The sequence below is a fragment of the Numida meleagris genome, chromosome 1 (assembly GCF_002078875.1).
Source record: "Numida meleagris isolate 19003 breed g44 Domestic line chromosome 1, NumMel1.0, whole genome shotgun sequence".
In the NCBI taxonomy this organism is placed as follows: Eukaryota; Metazoa; Chordata; class Aves; order Galliformes; family Numididae; genus Numida; species Numida meleagris.
In genome coordinates this window covers 86,335,314-86,352,135 of record NC_034409.1, presented here as the reverse complement: position 1 = coordinate 86,352,135, position 16,822 = coordinate 86,335,314, and positions in this window count along the sequence as shown.

The following is a 16,822-nucleotide window of genomic DNA, read 5'->3' as shown; positions in this document are numbered from 1 at the left end:
AAATCACGTTATTTTACACTTGTGTTAACCCTCTTGATGCTGCTAGCTTACCTTTTAAGTTCATTGTTATTAGACTTTCTATTTCTAGGTACAATGTAGGACTCCGTGCTTGATTTGCAGCGCTTTGCAGTGCCAAAACGTTCAAAAATAACGGCTAAAATATTTCCTTTTAGATTAAGGCTTATAATCCATCCTTCCCATTTGAAAGTTAAGGCTAAATTTCAGATCCAACTGCTCTAGGTCATATTTACAAAAGGCTGGTACATGTGAAATATGCAACATCGGCTGCAACTAGCTACAGGCTGGTGCCAATTTAGAATTTTTATGCAAGACAAGAATAGACAGAGGGAAATAGTTCTCTGGACCCGGTGAGAAATATGCCCTTTCCCAGGCCCTGTATTATGCTTAACACTCTGCCTGTAACCATTTTCCAGTCTGCTAGAGGCCCCTGGCCCAGCTGCTGGGGAGGGGGCTGCTGCCGACTCCTTCTGAGGCAAGGTACATGGGACAGGGATTTCTCATTTCTACTCCCTGCTTTCTTGCTCACTCATTTCCTATCAAAAACAAATTTTTGAGTCTTTTCATCTTGTTATTCTGCCCAACCCTGGAATCCTCTGAGATAACTATAGCAATAACAGAGCAGCCTCCTTGTTCTCCTGCTTCAGAGGAGAATGGGCATGTCTAGTAGACAAAGTGGTGTCCATTAAAATGATAACATGTATGTATGTTCCCTGATGTTGCAGGAAGCTACTCAGGAAAGTTCTGTTTGCAACCTTCCCTCTTCCCCAGCAACACCTCTAGCAAATGCTTGCATTGTTCCCCTGAGGTTCAGCTCTCTGTCCAGAATGATGCTCCCTCTGATTTCAAAGGGACAATGTGCACGAAGCCTGAAACAACAGCTGTGCCTGGTCTGTGCACAGGTACCTTGAAGTAATAACGATAATTTAGCTATCAACCCAGTCTACACGTCATCGTTCAGAGAAGAGCAGAAAAGGCGGTCACAGACCCGCAGGGCCTCCTGTGGGTGGCATTTCCATGAGGCAGCCCTGACAGCCACCTCCTTCCCTCGTCCTCTCTTTTGTGCCTACCCTGTTGATCAGTCGACCAGGCCTAAGAGAGTGATGCTGCTGGATGCACAGGCTATCTGTAGCAGACAAGTGTTAAGTACAGTTACACTGCACTGACAAACATCAACTTGTGTTCACTTCTTTTTGGTTACCAACACGGGCAGGGGGTTTGGAGCCCACGCACCTTGCCCACGCTGCACATTTCTCCTTGCTGGGAATTCAAGCTCAAGCTTAGAGGCTAGTCCAAATGAAAATTAAAAGACTAGCGTTCTGAAGGCTCTAGCAGTTAGGTCAATGTTTGGATTAAATTCTTTAATGTAGATAAGTCAGCCAAGAACCAGTTTCTGTTCTTGGAAAACATTCTGATGTTTAAAAATAATTCAGTCTTCGCAAGAATGAAAGGCTGAAAAGCTCCCAGTTTTATGTTAAGAGTGATAAAGCATCTTCCTTAGAAGCAAATTGCTGATTTCAATGAAGGGAAATACTGTCTCAAAAAACTTTCTTCGCTTTCGAATGTGTCTTAAAGTATCAAATACAGTTTGCTTTAAATATACTCTCCAAGAAATCAAATGAAACAATGCCCTCCTATAACATGGCTGATTTGGTAAGGTGTTTTATTTCAAACTGAGACATTATGATATTTTTTTTTCAGCTAAAATCAAACAGAGGAAATTAATGACTACAATTTATCATTCCCCAGACTCATGATTTAACAGCAAGTGTTTTGAATTGGGTAAATTTTCATCAAAACTTACTCAACTGTCCCCAGCAGTAACACCAGTGAAATCTTTCTCTTGGGGAGGGGGTCATACCCATGGCTGCCAGCTCTACCTCAGACAGGGGTGTGGGTGCTTGCTGGGAGTGTTGGGATTTCAACCTTAAGCTGTCAGCATGCTCTGGCAGATGGCTATTGTGCCTGCATCAGCACAGCCACTATCTGACAGCCCAAATCCCACATTATTGTTTCCAAAGGAAAAGCATGCTTCCCTTCTTTCTTCTCATTTCCTGAAAACAATAATTCCTTAATTCAAGACTCTAACACTCATTCATCCAGGAGGCTGTTTCACAATAACTATTCCGCTTGGAATTCATGTTCTACTTCACCACAGAATAACCAGATTTGTTGCTGTCATTGTTTTTAAAATGCTGGACAAGACCCCATTCCCTCAGCCTCCTTCTCCTGCAGGACTCCCCACACGGCAGCCTGCTCCTCCCTGTCCTGCCCTCAGTCAGGAGTATCTGAAGAACAGGAGCTTGGCCGATGCTTGGATGTTCCCCTCCAGTGCCACACTTTGGCTGATGTGGCCAACCATCAGCGCCAAGACACGTTGTCTCCGGTTACCTCGGGGAGATGGAGCCATGCCCATCTTCCCAAGAGGAAGGGTAACAGAGGTTATAAACAATGACTACCTTGTAATTAGCAGCAGTGCAATTACTCACACAAACTGCTGGCATTGAGGGGGCTATGTGGCTGCCTGATGAACCTATGTGCCCGGTTTCAGTGCACTGTGCTAATTAATATCTTAAAACAGGCAAGAGAGCAGTTTCAGTATTGCAAAGGAGCATAATTCAACCTCAGATGCTGCACAAACACTTAATGCCATCCACCCACAAAACAACGCGCCACAGGCAGCTCCTCAGCACAGGTCAGAGGCTCGATGGGAGGCGGCATTCCACCCTACAGACACACAGGTCACCCTTAATTAACTTATCAAAGGCTGTGAGGGCCCTTGGGGCCTCCTCTAGGCAGACGGGCGCTGGGAGTGGGTTTGCTGGCATGCAACAAGCATGCCAGGCACGAATCCCAGCCCTGTCCCAGTGTTCCTCGGCACGTGGGCACAGCCAGCCGGCATGGAGGAGAAGGCCTTGCAGAACGCGTGGGTGCTGCTTGGAGAAAAAAAAAAACAACAGAGACAGTGCACACAGCGATAACATTAGTATTGCAAAAATCTGCTAACTGTGTTGGCTGAAGCTCACTAACAAGCCCTTAGGGGCTGTAGAAGCATCTCCATTTCTGTGGCACTCTGTGCCCAAGCTAGAGGAACGGACCAAATGCTGCCCAGGTCTTTGCCCTGTGAAGCACCATTAGGCTGCTGCTTCCCCACATCTGCACAGGTATATTGTTTTTTGACAGTCTCAGATCACATGAGAAGATGCAGCTAAAGAAAATCTTACAGCTTGTCTTTAGGCATGGTGCAAAAGAAGTAGTCACAGTCACTGGTCTTGGGTACTGGCCACAGGGAGCAAAACAACCACTTTTTTCATAGAATCGTTTGAGTTGGAAGGAACCCTTAAAGGCCATCCAGTCCAACTCCCCTGCAGTGAACAGGGACACCTACAGTTAAGCCAGGTTGCTCAGAGTCCCATCCAGCCTCATCTTGAGAGTCTTCAGGAATGGGGCATCCACCACCTCACTGGGCAACCTGTTCCTGTGCCTCACGACCCTTACTGTAAAAAAACTTCCTTATATCCAAACCAAATCTTCCGTCCTTTAGTTTGAAACCATTTCCCCTTGTCCTATCACAACAGACTCTGCTAGAGAGTCTGTCCCTTTCCTTCTTATAGCCCCCTTTAGATACTGAGTGGCCACTATCAGGTCTCCCCTGAGCCTTCTCTTCTCCAGGCTGATCAGCCCCAGCTCTCTCAGCCTGTCCTCACAGCAGAATTGTTCCATCCCTTGGATCATTTTTGTGGCACTCCTCTGGATGCACTCCAACAGATCCATGTCTCTCCTGTACTGAGGGCTCCACATCTGGATGCAGTAACTCCGTATGTCGACGCAGTATGAGGACACTGATAATACTGAGCTCTCAGTCTTTCACTCAACCCTTCTCCAGCCACCTCCAGACCTCAATCCTGAGCAAGCTCCTGAACAAATCACACATTTCATGTTATAACAACTGTCATAGGTCAAGGGAAATCAGTCCTCAGCAGTCACCTTCTGCTAATATCAGCTCATCATCACACAAAGGTGGTATAAAAGCATCACCAGGGCTGAAGAAGTTACACCACAACTTCCAGAACAAAGACTTTAATCCTGGAGTGAAGCCTGGGAAGCCTTGGGCAGAACCTTAGACAGTCCTAAACCATCTGCAACTCCATCACTCCGATCAACACCACTACTATCCGGGTACAAAGCTGGGCACTGAAAAACAGTAAACATGTGCTACCTTTGGGCACTCAAGTACATTACAGTAAGAGTGACAATATTTGGCTTTTTTTTCTTTTTTTTTGAGATCTTTGCACTCTGGCTTTCAAAACATTTACAAAAAGGCTAAAAATGTCATTTACATCAAAAATAACACAGAGGTTTTGTAATAGCCCACATGTTCAAAGCACTGTCAAGACTTTAATCCACACAGTGCTCCTGGGAACCAACATCCTTCTCCTTCATCCCATCACAAAGCACAGGTGTTCACAGGAAGTCTGAGGGCATATCTCATTAACTTTAAGAATATTTATCCTCTTTTCATGGAAAATATTTTGTAGAGAGAGAGAGAGAAAACTCCAAAATAACTGTCCAGGAAGAGTTTTCCATTTTCATGTGAAAGTTATTTTTCAGTAAGATCCTTTTCTGTGAGACTCTTCTCACAAAAAACATAATTCAGCCACCACTGCTTGAAAATGCATACAATCCAGCAGATAATGTATCAACATTTTAGGAGAGTGGTAAGTTTAAAATGACTACCCCAAGAGTAGATATCAGGTCAGGGCTGTAGCCATTGTGCAATTGATCCCCATCTGCTTCTACTCATGATGCAGCTGCATCTAGATGCACTGTGTCATCACCACGCCTTCAAGCTCATGAGGCCGCCTTAAGTTTTCAGCATATCTGAACAGCATTTTTGACTATTCATCTTTTCATCAACTGCATAGTAAGCTTGTGAAGCAACCAAGCTGGAGATGCAATGTGTTCCTAACCAACATCTCATTGGGACCTGCTGTCTCAGCCTTTTCTTGATGAGTCACTTGAAGTCACGCTCAATAGAAGAGTCTAAGCCAGCGTTTTGCTGGTTTTTCCTAAATTTCTTCTGTGAGAGGAGAGCCTGAGACACACATCTATATAGATTTGGGCCTGTAACTGTTTCTGAGAAGCTAACTCTGTTGATCTGAACTCTAGAATGGGGATGCAGCTTATGCCATCACATCAGCAGCACCCACCAGTAGAAGCTGTTTCACTGTCCACAACTTTTTCCTAACTCTAGCAGAGCTCACAGCAAAGCTTTTTGCCAATTCCAGTGCAACTCAGGCCACGGCTGAAGGATGCTTTTGCCACTGGTGACAAACAAGGTCTCGAGCTTGATCCCTCAAAATAACGATGGATCCACCATCATGCATTTATCGATCAGAGCAATGGAGCATTTTAAAAAGTCCCAGATGTTGCTGTTAGATTAAAACTCTGCTTATACAGTTAATATTTTATATAACACATGCTTTCATAAGTTTATGCTTCTTTATTACTGTCCCCTTTATGCTCTCCCCCTCGGTTGTGGTAAATGTCAACAGTGCCCATCAACGATTTCAGCTTGAAAACTATTTCAGTTACAGCTCCTGTGAATGTGAAATTAAAAGGTGAGCTGGAAGAGGTTTTGCAATCTGACCCTTCTTCTTTATAAGGACACACCTCAATTGTAACACTTAACCAATACCAGATGCTAAGTCAATATTTATTCCCTAAAGCTACGCATATTATTTGGCTACCTTATGTTTTGCTGGCTTGTATTTCTCAGGCGGAGTGTAGTTGTTCACAGGAAAAACACCCCAAACAAATGAACAAACAAACAAAAAACACAAAGGCAACACACTGGCTCTGCTCACAAAAAATATTCAACTGTAATTCTCTGGCCTGCTTCGTGTAATTTTAAGTCTTTGTTTCTTATAAGCCTTCCTATCTTGCACACAAATGTCTCCATGAAATCAAAGCATGTTTCACCAACGTCAGCATCAGCGTATCCCCTCGCTACCCCCAGCTTTCAAGGCAGTTGTTGTCAAAGGTGCAGAGCTTGATGCTGAAGGGCTGCTGTGAATTTGCCTTCTTAACTTGAGGGACGTTGGGGAGCTGAACCTCTGCCAGAAAGCAGCCTTGTTTGTTATTAACACAGCCCATATTTAGCAATGTGTCTCCGAAGGAAAAAAGCACATACTTTCATCTGAACAAAGCCCCATCGCCGTGCAGCCAGGTCCCCGGGGACCTCTGGATCCCATTTTGCATGGCCAAATAAGGTAAAGTAAGAATTTAAAAAATGCAAACCTGGCCTGAAATTGCCCACAGCTTTGAGGAGAGATTTTTAGGACTTTTTAACCTTCTGTTAAACATCAGACAATGCCGCAAGGCCTTCTTTTTATTACTTCTCCCTGAATAACTAACTTCCCACAAATATTTTAGAATACAAGTGAGCTTTAAGGAGATGAAGTGGTTTGGAGACCAAGGCTGGAAGAAGCTGGAAGTGATACTAAGGAAAAAAGAAAAGAGTATTAGAGCTTCACCTGAAATTAAAGTGGTGTGATTTGCCAAAAGGTACTGAAAGGATATTCTCCAGATTAGAAGCAAGCACTGCTCTGAAATGCGCACGAGAGGGAAACCATCAGGCTGTGCATTACAAATTTCCCTGAGGCTTTTAATTTGAGCCCATTGCTGTTGAGCTCCACAACTTTTCTGTGAACGAGTAGCTGGAACAGTCTCTCTAATGAGCTAAACTGTTAGCCACTTTTGGAAGGAAGGGCAGGATGAATATTTTGATTGCACTGAAACACCTCTTTTGCAAAGATTTCCTAAGGAGGAACTCTGACTCAATTTTCCTCTGTGCCTCTTTAACCACAAGCACATTACCTTTTATCCTCTAGCACTCTCTCAATATCTCATGTCTTCCTATGTCCAAGAAGTATGTGGCTGTTTCATGGGAACCCAGAGATCAAAATCTACCTTATGAATGTGCATTAAAACCACAAGAATCTGGGACATGGGAAAAGCAAGCGGCAACATACCGTTCTAATAGAATTACACACACCAGAGTTACTCTGCTTCATAAACAATAAGTGCAAGAAAAATCACTGAGGAGACAATGAACATGTGGTCAAATCATCATTTAAGGGGGTGAAAGAAGCACAAATTTCTCAACAAGACGAAGGTGACATCAGAAAAAAAAATGAGTTTTTGCTATTCGTTCTTACTTATTGAGGGATTAGCGGATGTGATTAGGCACTGTGGACATTCTGCTACTGAGAAGCTTCTCTTGGCTTCCCTGAGAAATTAGCTGACTGCTAATTTTTGTAGAAGTACCATACCATCAGAGTTATCTTGGTACACTGCTTGCTGGTCTCATGCAGATATCAAGGAAATACCGTGTATCCATACAGTTGAAGGCCATTAGGGAAAAGAAGCAGTTTTTCATGTCCTAAAGTACATGTTCTACAGCATATTAGCAACCAAAGCTGTTAGTGTGCAAGCTAATCCATTCCAGCATTGTCGTATGAGCAGCTCTCAGTTCGCTTTGCCCAAATTAAAGGTGAAAGAACAGCTTTAAATGTTCTCTTTACCTCTCCCATGAAATAGTTAAAACGGAACTTTAGCAAAGTGCAAAGTCGAGAAGCTAAAAAGTGAGAAGAACATACCTTTTGCCACATTGCACACAAGAGAACAGGGGCATAGGTCAGGTTTTTCCTGAGCCACAGGGTTCAGACTTCAAACCTGCAGTCTTCATCATACAGTGCTGTTCCTGAAGTCAAGACTGGTGCCTTACTCTGGGCCACGTGCAGGCACATTGGCACAGCAGGACCATCCAGACTCCAAATGATTAATAGGCAGAAGAGAAAACACTTGTCCCAACTCATGAATTTTGCATAAGTCAGTGCAAGAAGAATTAGGAAGTATCTTCCTCTACAGGCAAATTATACTGCATATCACACGGTCCCACTTGCTTGACTTCTGTCAGTTGCACTAATGCAAGAGCTTTGGGTTGGGCTGAAAACTAATAGGTATAAGAAGCATAAGAATCTAAGGCTTTTTCATAGTCAGAAGCATGAAAACAGTGAAAGGTCTCAATCTGAACACTCCTTGAATTTTGATGTTTTACTCAGCCAAAACACAGCCCTCAATTTGAAGACTGCTATAATGATTTTCATGCAGACACGAGCCTGAGCGTCATTCTGGGAGCTGAGGGCTCAGGGCTAACTTTGCAGCAGACTTCAACTCTGCTCCACTCAGCACAAGATCAGGGAGGCAGAAACACAGAAATCCCCCCATCCAACCAACCCATTATTTTAAAAATATAACTAAGCTCCTAGAGCTGACGTAGGCTACAGTGCTCTCAGGATCAGTCCTTCCAAGCTGACTTTGGCATGGCAAGACAGGTCCCAGTGGCCACAGGGACCAGCTACCTGGAGACCTTCTCCCTGCTTCTGGGAGATTTCCCTTGGCCTGTTGCATCCTTACCTAATAGCCTATGAGAGCCACAGGGTGGTGTACTGCCCAGACCCATAGGAAGTTTGAGCTCAGAAAAACCATAGAAACTATGGGTTACCTACCCCTGGCCAGCCTTGACAGGAGACCTGCAAAGAGCAGGGCTCCATGGGGAGGCCTGACAGCTACATCCAAATCAGCTGTCTCGTAGCCAGGCAGCTCTCCACCTGAACCAAAGCAAGGAGATGCTATGGAGTTTCTAGCTACAGCTTGAAACTAAATTTAAAACTATAGAAGCTTCCTCTTGCTTTTTTCATGAAGTACTGAAACTGAGCAAGGTCCTCTGAGAGAGTCCTGAAGCTCTTCAAATCAGCTGGGTAAAATTTTAACTTTTACCTCTGATATAGAGGAACTTGTGTGGAATAAAATTTAGCTGATAATTTTGGTAAATTTGAAGTTTACGTTACTTGCATACCAAACCCAAGATACTTCTCATGTACTGAGGCTCCCAAAAGTATTAGAAAGCTTTAGCTACAGCCTTTTCACGTTTTGGAAATGTTTGTTTTTAAAATCAAGTCAAGCTGAGGAAGACGGCCATACTATAAATAGGGCCTCCTGTTAATAATCAACAGCTGTTTCACTACTTAGTCTAATTGAAGATTTTGGGGGGAAAAAAAAAAACAGCGATGTGGAAACAAATTCTATATATAGACTTCTGGTTCAGAGCCAATGAGTGGGAAAGTGGGTTGTACATCTCTGGATATCATGTCATGATCCAGGGCCCAAGCACAGCAGTGGTCAAGGCCTCAAGCAGAACCAGGCTTCACCAGGTGCAATCATGAGCTGCTGTACTGGAAGCAAGCTTGAAGGGGGAGCAAGGCAGGGAAAGCATTTGGGCAAGAGGCAGCAGAAGCATCCTCCTATAGTCAAACGCATCTGGAACCTCGTCAGGTATGTGCCAGCAGCAGTCCCACTGGATGTCCGCAGGAAACTGCCAAGGCCAGTTCTTTCACTTGCATTTCTCCCACTACCACATCACATACAGCCCCCTAAGGAAAACCACATCAGAACTGAACAAGAAAAACAAAGCACCAATACTTGTCCTACTTCTGCTTGCTAGAGCAAATGAAATTAAATAGATCTTTGTGTACATTTCATGTCTGTGTGCTTGGATACCATAGTGCAGTGCAGAACAAAAGGAAATTTTATGCCTAAAACATTTCCTATAAACTTCTCTACATCAGGATGAAGGAGAATGGGGATACATTTTCATATGCCATCTGGGACTAGGGCTACGCACAAGCTTAAAGTTAAGGGCGTGCTTATGTGACAGAGGCTTGGGTTGTAGCTGGACAAGCTGTGAAGACTTCTCCCTCACATTCAGGCAGGATAATGCTCTGTGTGCTTGGCAAGAGCCTGAACTGCAGTGTCCAAGTGCACGTCTTAAGTTACCCAGTCAGAGCAAGCAGACTTGGGCTTTGGCTGAACGCAGAGTCCAGGCTGAATTTCAGCTGGCATTGCTCTAGGCCTATCTCTGCTTTCTATTGCTCTTGAGTTCAGCTCTCAGCCTTGGTCACAGGACTGTGCTTCTCTCTTTCATCTTCACATTTGCACATATATTTTTGGTGGGTGTCCCAGGTAGCCTTCCACCTTGTGCAGTTCATCACAGTAAAATCCTCCAGAAATAAAACTGCTTGGAGAAAAAAATATCCCTGGGTAATTTTCTATCTGTCCTTCACAAAGAAGCAGCATGGAGAAAGGAATCAAACCAGAGAAAGTAAGAAAACTAGCCAGAAGACATCAAGTATAGGAAAGAAAGAAAACCAGAGAAATGGGGAGAGAAAAAGGAAAAAAAAATAACATCTAAAGACAGTTTTATTTTATTTCTGAAAGCACATTTCTGGAAAAGAGATCTTTGCTTTGGACTTGGAGAAAATAATTGCTAACTTCTTAAGTTCATACCCAAAGAATACAGTGGGTCAGGTGTTCTCACAGCCAGGGGGGATACAAAGAGCTATTGGAACTGGGAGATGGCCTGGAGAAGAAAACACAGTTGTGGGGTTGGGAATTCACAGCTCAGTGACAAGGGACAACCTCTGGAAAAGCTGAAGACTAGAGAGGACTGATAGTCAAAGAAGCTTGGGAAGCAGGACTGGGGCTTGCAGCAATGCTCCTTTTGAGCATCAGATAGGTATGCTTTAATTTGCTGAGCTTCCCAGATGAATTGCAGTCATGTACATGCCAGTTTATAGGCAGAGGAAATCCTCCTTTTATGGTTTCCAGCCCCCACTCATTTCTCCTCCCCAGAAGTTTTCATCCTCTCAGCTGAGCCAAGCACCAAATGAGCTGCATGTGTAGTTATGCTCTGAGAGCAGTAACGCTGGGGAACCAGACAGGAGTGGGGAATCTGTGATCATCACCTTTTCTTTCTTAAGACTTCTGTCGCAGGCTATTCTAACACGTCAAATTAACAGCTACTTGCAATTTGCGGCAATTTTAAAGCAAAGGTGTTGAAATCAAAACAAGTGCTTTCACATTCAACTGCAAAGATTACAGAGAGTAGTTCTTTGCTGGTCACCTGAATCTGTTTTACGAAGACATCTGAAATGCATTTTTTATCAACTGCTGAGCAGTATATACTCACGAAGCTGTTCTAATTGCTTTGGAATGTGCTCTCTGGCTGCTGGAACAGCTCGGTCCTGCTGATACACTGAGCAAAGTAATGCTGGCTCATAGGACGTGCCACTTTATATTCCTCATTCTGAAGGTAAGCAGTGTGAAATTTCAAAGAACAGTAATAAAGCAAAGACTGAACAAATGATGACCTTCACAAAGCTGCCTTACTTGTTTACGAGAGCAAATTCATCAGGAAAAAACAACAAACGAACAGTAAAAACTAAAAACCTACCACAACTGAAACACAGATCAGTAATTTCATACCAGATCTATTTTTGCCGATGGAAATTACACAGACGAAAATGTATTCCTGGTCCCCACTCAATCAGTCTCTGGGATGTGAGGAGCCACGGGCCCTGCCCACAGGTAGGCCCTCCCGTAGCCCTGCTGCCATGCCCTCCCCTCCAAGAAACAGCTGCAGTATAATATTGGGAGATCAGAGATGATCTACTCAGTCTTGCCTTAATCTTCTACACCTGAAGTAGAACTCTGGTCTGTATTACACATGCCCAGTCTCACTAACAGTCTACCCCCCAACACTGGAAATAGCTCTGTCTAGCCCCTGGTGTCCCCTGCTCTGTGAGGGCGCTGTGGGCAGCTCTCCCTGCATCTCCTCACCAGGCCCTGGCCGCACAGGCAGCCCTCATCCTCCTCACAGCTGCCGCCTCCCACATGGCTGCAGCACCTTCCCCTCACGCTGTCAGCCAGAAGTCTGCCTCTCCTGCAACACTTTTTATTTCTGTTTTTCTTGTTTCTTCCCATTTTCTCCTGCTGTGAAGGAACCCAATCTAGAGGAGAAAGCTTGGAGGCTGCAGAAGGGATCTTCCCCACATGACCTTTTGAATCCTTGGCCTCCTCTGCTTCAGTCAACACCACAAGTGCCTTCCACTAGGACAATCCCCATTTGTTGCTTAGGAATTAAACATTGACTAAACACATCATTCTGCATAGGCCATTGAACTGGAAGAATGTTTGGTGAGCTCAGCAGCCAGAGCTTTATTAACCGTCTCTAGTGACCTTCTCCTTCAGCGAGGCAAATGCAATGCAGTGGTTTAATTTCAGACCCTTTCCACGTGCTCCCACAGCACTCCTAAAGCTCTAATGCCCACATTAAAAAGCCCTGCCCACAGGTAGTCCCTTACTTACCTATCCCACCAGAACATAAGGCTTACATGGTTCCACACTTCACTTTTCCCTGCTCTCTCCTTACTGGTTTAGACCTTCTCAAAAGCCATCACTTTCATCTATCCGCTGCTCCTGGTGCCAGACTGGTTAGTGGAAGTGCTGCAATCCCATTCTAAAGGGAGATTGTTTCGTTTAGTATGCCTGTAATGTTTAAAAATGCTCTAGAGAGCAGGTCAGCTGAAGGTGTGTTGACACAGAACAGCCAAGAGATAAGACAACAAATGGAGCTTTACAAACATCAGCAAGTCCATCATCCAGCAGGATGGTAACAGGAGTCCAAAAATCCCCCGTAGGGGTGGATACTCCCTCCCCAAATAGCAAAACAACCATGAAATGCATCCTGGAGTAATTACATTCTGAATACAGGTCTGGAAAGGCTGCTTTGGGCTTCTCACTCTTAGGCACTTAATAACAGGAAGAAAAAGATACGTGAGAATTCTTTGCATTTTCTGAATTCTCCTTTACATCACAAACACCCTTCTATGCTGAATTTAGTGCCATCAAAATAGAAGAACACAGGAAAAAGCTCACATTTCCCTCAAACGCAGCGCCAGTATTTCCGGCTGCCAGCTGATCAGGAGGGAAAAATGTTGACAGTTAGGTGCCCTTCTGTGGTTGCTCATCAAGTCAATAAAAAACCCCAACAAACTAAGAACACCTCTATCACCTCACTGGACCTAGACTGCATTCCATTTGGTGGCATTTTGCCAATGCTAATAACTGTATAATGGTTAAGTGCTTTTGAAATTCAAAGGCAGCTTTCAACACTTGTCCTAGACTAATCAGCTCCGGAAAAAAAAAGTCAGTCTGAACACTGTCTCAACCTGAAGCCAGAAAGCCATACCTAATCTAATTAAATTCTCTTACAGAATACAACTATATGTGCCAGCTATCTCTGAGCTAGGAAAACAACAGCACCAGCATTAGTAATGAGACTCACTGGGCAGGGTAGACATGTCCTGACCAATGGGAATCCAGCAAGACAGGAACAAAAGGGAAAGATGATAAGAGATTTGAGATTCCTAGTACAAGAGACTATCTATTTGTTCCCTCTCCTGCCCTGTCACACATAGGATTCTTTAAGAGGAGGAGGATCACATGTGGCACGCTGAAATGTTAGAGATGGTATCTTGGCATATATGCTGGAGCCTGTGACCTGGGGGTCAGCATTCCCTAGGGAGGTGTGTCTCACATCTGCAGGAGGAGCAGCGTAGCACATATACCCACCACACTTAGCAGAAGTCAATTTGTGTTCATACGAGAGAGCTTGGTTTCAGTCTGCTCAACGCAGAGTGTATGCAGGTCTATATATTAGCAGCCCTTGGTACCATAGTAGGAGCATTGTCAGGCTTTAACGAATGCTTTGCGATCTGGGCAGGTATAAAGATCACAACTGTAATTTTCAGCATACTGGAAGGTACTCATATTTTTTTCTAAGGATGATAACACAATTTATTTATTTACCACTATCAATTTTTTTTCATGATTTTAGCAAGGCTTGAAGACATCCATGAAGTAAGTCTCCACCTGTTGATTCTACAGGCATCTTAGGTCTACATATACCATTAGAATGATATGGACCCAAGGAAAGCAAGACCCTGGGAAGAGGGCAGGGCAACCGACTCTCTAACAACAAAAGGGCAGGTGGTAGAGAGCTGGCACACCTCGCTGGGGAGCCTCTGCACCTCCTGGCCAATGCTCCTTGTGAGCTGAGGAACAGAAGTATATACACATCTACTCAGCATTGTTTCTGTGAGCATAAGAATGGTAAAAAGCATTTTCAATTTCAGCTTTTCCAAAATGCAAGCACTCACATCCAGTGGGGCAGGAAAATGAGAATTTCAAGTTGACTGCTTGCTTGCCATCTACAAAGCATGCATTTTTAGTGGAAGCTCCAGTGTCCTCTGGAGGCTGGATTTCCAACTTGTTTCTCACTCTCTGCTAAAGTCATTGCTGCAACAGCTTCTATAGCCTTTTCTGCTCTGAAATCCGCAGTATAGTGATATGGCAGAGAACAAGATCACTGTTCAATCTCATTTCACTCCTGGGTAAGCAGAATTTCACTATAGCCATAATCTTGAGTTCCCTGGTGTTTATTGTTAACACTGCCTGCATTATTCGTCAGCCCTGGAAAGGGAACAACCTAGCCCCAAGACAGGAGGAAGGAACTAAATGCAGAAGGGAAATTAAACTACTCAGAAGACCTCGCTCTTGGCAATAAAGGCAAAAAGGAAAGATTATAATTATCTAGCTTATTACCACAAACAAGCACATTTTCAGTGGTCTTTCAGCAATTTTTTCCAAGAGATAGCAGTCAAACAACCGTCTAAGAACACAATCCTCCTTGTGCAGAAAATCCAGATGGCATCACCAAATCTCTTTCCAGATGCAGTACTTTAAAAACAAATGATTAACTGTTTGGAGACATCAAGATCCTCAAAGTTATGTTAACATTTGCATGAGTAAACTACTGTTGCAGCAGCCTTGTTCTCTTTTTGTGAAGTTATCAGTTCAACAACTCTACACTGAATTTTGGGTTTGTCTTGAAACTTACAGCCTGGAAATGTTTGTCTGGTTTCGAGTGTGATTGTCAGCACTGTGCATGGCTACACACTGAACATATCCAGCACAGGGGAAAAACAGTCTTGAGAAACACCAGTTCATCACTCTATAAACATGTCTGTGGTGTGCAACAAAAGCAGCAGCATGGTGAGACAGCTTGCATCGTTTATCTTCAGACAACCCTGTTACCAAGGGGTACTTTTCAAGACAGATTTATGGAGGGCCAGAAGAGGATTATCTTTGTGATGCACACGTTTTCTTGGTTTTAGATTTGACAATGACCAAAGTGCATTTTTTTTGAGCCGTAACTGCTATCTCACAGGAGAAGATGGTTGTTTTTAACTCTATGAAGTTCAAATCATGACTCCTCTACAAAATGCAAAATGATAGGAAAAGCTCTAGCATGAGATATGTGAGCTGAAATACTAGCGATTGTTATTTCTCTCTGAAGAAATGCCTGGCATGTTCTATTTTATTTGCTGCCAGTGTAGTCAAGTTCAGCACTTTTGTAATCAAGACACTGTGTTTAACTTATCAGATGAACTTTGGGCTGGATGTGACTCAAAGGATGGACTTCATGTAATAATTTGTTGTGAAGAAACCCCCAAACAAAAAAAAGTCATTTTCTGTTTCAAAGGCAAAACTGCAACACAATTTCTGCCACGTGCCATTCAGTATTTGTTTCCTCCTCCCTTTCCACTGCTCCACTCTTTCCCTGAGGATGCTTACTCTTTCCTTCACTTGTTATTTTCAGGCTAATTTCAAGCTGGAAGACAATGCAGGAATACCAAAACCCAACCCTTTGCTCAGTTCCTAATACTGAAAAGTGAACACTCAGTAGCAGAAAGATCAAGGAAAATATCTTCCTCATCTTTAATTCTCATTTACACAGACCTCACCAAACAAACAAGGTATGTTTTTCTCCACCCAGGCTGCCAGATGACTTTGATGCAGGGAAGAACATCCCCTCAGGCAGTCTTTTATTTCCCTTTTCTTAAAGCATATTTGCAAGAAGAAACACGTTAAGAAACAACTCAGTTCTCAGTTTCTTCTGTACTACAGACACGTTTGACCCAAGAAGACTTGGTTTTAGAGTTGCAAAGAGATGTCAAAAGCCAAGGTGCTGCCTGCAGCAGGGAGCTGGGGGGGGCAGGGGCATGTCTCAGTCTACTGCTTGCCACTCTACTCAGCCGCCACAGGCACACCTCCACAAACAGGATCAAAATATCATCGTGATCGTAACATAGATGAAAATGCCAAAGATATGTACAATACTCAGTTTAAGATTAAACATAAATTACCCTTCTAAAGCCAAGCAAGAGATACCATCTGTGCTTTGCAGGCACCGGTCAAGATTTTAAGCCATTTCAGTAAAATTCACAAGCATTTCCATGAAAAGTCACTTGTTCAGTATCTCCTGAGTCACCAGGACTCTTCCAGAGGGTCATCCTGAAGCCAAAATGCCTGCCACTATTGCAGAGTGACAGTGTGCAACAACAGTGTCCCATACTTTCCACTGAATGCAACTACCACCTTGCTACACCTCAAAGCATCAGTGCCTGAGGGTGTTTACGTGCTGGCTTCCCTTTAGACAGCAAGACAGAGTTTGTCCGCTGCCAGAATTTGCCTTTAATTTCAGCAGCATCTCCTAAGGGGCAAATATTCAGCCATGTGCAGCTCAGGAATGATTCCGATTAGATCGCTACTCACAGGTTTATGGCAACAGCAAAACTTTGCATGAAAGGAATGCATAAATTTGTCACAGAACATGTGACTAGTTTCTGTAGTCTCACTATATGCTCTGCAAAAGGTGTCTACTTTATGCAGGCACCCAGATGCTTTTGTGCAGTGCTTCTGCACAGCACTAGACTGAAGCATGGACACTAAGAGCTATGAAATCCAGTAGGGAAGCAGTGTGATGAAACCATACTCT